Source organism: Callorhinus ursinus, unplaced genomic scaffold (genome assembly GCF_003265705.2).
Source record: "Callorhinus ursinus isolate GAN/ISIS: 27379988/994484 unplaced genomic scaffold, GSC_fseal_2.0 scaffold2, whole genome shotgun sequence".
In the NCBI taxonomy this organism is placed as follows: Eukaryota; Metazoa; Chordata; class Mammalia; order Carnivora; family Otariidae; genus Callorhinus; species Callorhinus ursinus.
In genome coordinates, this window is record NW_027397064.1 from 70,912,320 (window position 1) to 70,916,052 (window position 3,733).

The window sequence follows — 3,733 nt, forward strand, 5'->3', positions numbered from 1 at the left end:
TTACTCTTCCTTAAGATTCCATCCTTGGTCCTCTTCTATTATGACTTCATACATTCTTAGCAGATATTCTAATAAACTCTCAAGACTTTCATTACTATCTACATATTAATCACTCTCAAATCTTGATTCACAGCTCATATTGCTCACTTAAGTTTCAAACCCAAATATCCCATCTTTACTGAACATCTCCTATTTTCATTTAAATATTCTACAAGCATCATAAATTTAAAAAGTGTAAAATTGATCTCATTGTATTTTTTCCCAAAGCTTCTATTTCAATGTTATCTTTCTCTGTGAATAGTACCGTAATTCTCTCAGTTGCATGATAGAGAATTAGTTATTTTGACTCTTTCCTTTTGCTCAACTACACATCCAGCTGCCAAGGCTAGTTAATATTATCTTCTTAATATCTTTCAAGTGTGTTGTCTACATCTCTTCTCCCGTAGTCTAATACTGAACTCTAAGTCTGACCACTATCCTCTTTTACCTGATATATTTCAGCATTTCTATCTAGTCTTCTCACCCCCAGACTGGCCTCCTCTTTAATTCCTTTTTCACTGAAGCTAGAGTAGTTTTTAATGTCAATATTAGGTCATGTTGTGCTCAATTTGGCAGCATATATACTAAAACTGGAACAATACAAAAAAGATTAGCACGGCCCCTGTGGAAGAATAACTTATAAACGTAAAGCATTCTTTATATTTTCTGTGTTGATGGGCATGCAATCTATAAAGATGTAATTTACATGATAATAACAGCACAAATCAGGGGAGAGGAGTCATAGAGGAACAAAGGTTTTTTTGCATATTTTTTTTTTTTTTAATTTGAGAGAGAGAGAGAATGAGAGATAGAAAGCACGAGAGGGAAGAGGGTCAGAGGGAGAAGCAGACTCCCTGCCGAGCAGGAAGCCCGACGCGGGACTCGATCCCGGGACTCCAGGAGCATGACTTGAGCCAAAGGCAGTCACTTAACCAACTGAGCCACCCAGGCGCCCTTTTTTGCATATTATTACAATTAAATTGATATTAATCTGAACTAGATTGTTATGGGAACAAAGGTGTTAATTGAACCCTCATAGCAAACACTAAGAGAACGACTCAAAAAATTTATAAGAGGGGCGCCTGGGTAGCTCAGTCAGTTAAAGAGCTGACTCTTGGTTTTGGGTCAGGTCATGATCCCATGGGTGGTGAGATCGAGCCCTGAGTTGGGCTCCATGCTCAGTGGGGGGTCTGCTTGAAGATTCTCTCCCTCTGTCCCTCCCCCTCTAAAAACATAAATAAATCTTTAAAAATATATACTGAGAGAAATAATAAGGATATTAAAATGGTTCACTAGAAAATATCCTTTTAAAACAAAAGTAGTAATGGAGAAAGTATCAAAAAAAAAAGACATGTAGAAAACAAATAGAAAAATGGCAAATGTAAACATGACCTTATCAGTAATTTCATTATATGGAAAGAGATTGAATTGAAGGGCAGAAATCTGCAGGATAGATTAAAACAAAACAAAGTAAAACAAAAAACTCCAAACCTAACTATATGCTGTCTATAAGAGACACACTTTATAGTCAAAGGTACAAAGAAGTCGAGAGTAAAAGTATGGAAAAAGATATAATAGGTAAACAATAACCAGAAGAGACATAGAATGACTCCTCTAATATCAGACAAAGTAGATCTTAGGACAGAATTTATTACTAGAGATGAAGAAGGACATTTGATAATAATAGAGTTAATTCATCAAGAAGATATAACTATAAACATATATATATATACCAAATTCATCAAGCAAAAAGTATCAAAATTGAAGGGAAAATGGTAAATTCAACAATAATAGTTGGAGATTTCAATATCTCACTTTCCATAATGATAGAACTAGACAAAAAGTCATCAAGCAGATAGAAAACTTGAACAACACTATAATTCAACTAAGAAGGACCTATAGAACCCTCCATTCAACAACTACAGAGTACACTTCTTCTCAAGTACGTGTGAAACATTTACCAAGATAGAACATACGTTAGGTCATAAAACAAGTGTCAATAAATTTCAAAAGACTGAAATCATGTGCAGTATGCTCTCCAACCACAGTGAATGAAATTAGGAATTAACAATGGAAGGAAATGAGACAAATTTACAAATGGAAATTAAACACAATCATAAATAACCACAGGGTCAAAAAAGAAATCACAAAGAAAATTAGAAAATACTTGAGATGAATGAATATGAAAACACAATATACCAAATCTTAGGGATACCATGAAAATAGTGCCTAGAAGGAACTTTATAGCTGTAATTGCCCATATTAGAAAAGAAGAAAAAAATCTCAAATCAATAACCTAACATTCCACCTTAAGGAATGAGAAAAATAAGAGCAAACTAAATGCAAAGCAAGCAGAAGGAGGGAAATAAATGAAAGAGAGAATAGAGAAACAATAGAGAAAAATCAACAAAATCAAAAGTCACTTCACTGAAAAGATTAATAAAATTGACAAATCTTTAGCTATCCTAATCAAGCAAAAAATGAGAGAAGACTAAAATTACTAAAATCACCAACCAAAAGACATAACTACCAACCTTACAGGGGGAAAAAAACGATTATAAAGTGTTGTGGACTGAATATGTCCCTTAAAATTCATATACTGAAATCCTAATACCCAATGCGTTGGGTGTTTAAAAATGGAGCCTTGGGGTTAGGCTAGGTTAAATCATGAGGGTGTGGCTCTTATAATGAGATTAGTGAAGTTAGAAGAAGAGAAAGATTCTCCTCTCTTCCCCCCACCTTCTTCCCCACCCCACCCCCATCCCAGGTGCATACACTAAGAGACCAAGTGAGAGCAATGAAAAAGTGTCTCTCTGTAACCCAGAAAGAGGGCTCTCCCCAGGAGCCAAATTAGCTGGCACTTTGATGTGGACTTCCCAACCTCTAGAACTACGAAAAATAAATTTCTATTGTTTAAGCCACTCAGTCTACAGCATTTTATTATGGCAGCCTGAGCTAACTAAAACAGATTTTGATAAGTACTGCTATACCAAATACCTAAACCTGTGAAGTGCCTTTGGAACTAGATAATGGATAGAGGCTAAAGGAGTTTGGAGGTGCATGCCAGACATATGGATATTAACGGAGATTCTGGTTAGGGCTCAGAAAGAAGAGGAGCGCTGAAGAGAGAGCTCCATCTCCTTAAAAAAGACCTAAAGAATCATGAATAGAATATTGGTAGGAATACGGACATTAAAGGCCATTGGTGAAGTCTCAGATGGAAATGAGGCACATGTCATAGGAAACTGGAGGAAAAGAGGTCCTTGTTATAAAATGGCAAAGAACTTGGCTGAATTGTTTGTATTCTAGTGTTTTGTGGAAAGTAGAATTTGTGAGTTATGAAATTAGATATTTAGTTTAAAAGATTTTTTATATATTTTATTTTTCTTCAAAATAAAATTTTGATATACAATGTTATGTTAGTGTCAGGTGTACAGCATAGTGATTTGACAAGTCCATATGTTACGCAGTGCTCTCCACCAATGTAGCTACCCTCTGTCGGCATAAAACGCAATTACAATATTATTGACTATAGTCCCTATGCTGTGCCTTTCACCCTCATGACTTATTCATTCCATAATTGGGAGCCTGTACTCCCACTCCCCTTCATTCATTTTGCCAATCACCCACCCCTCTCCCCTCTGGCAACCATCAGTTTGTTTTCTGTATTTATGGCTGCATTTCTGCTTTTTGT

At 35.6% G+C, this 3,733-nt stretch overlaps 1 non-coding gene across 1 annotated transcript; it reads left to right on the forward strand.

The window, feature by feature from the left end:
* The first annotated feature begins 599 nt into the window (after nucleotides 1-599).
* On the forward strand, nucleotides 600-704 carry LOC112813261 (U6 spliceosomal RNA). The gene has a single exon (XR_003205489.1). It is a non-coding gene; the product is annotated as a U6 spliceosomal RNA (small nuclear RNA).
* The last annotated feature ends 3,029 nt before the right edge of the window (nucleotides 705-3,733 follow it).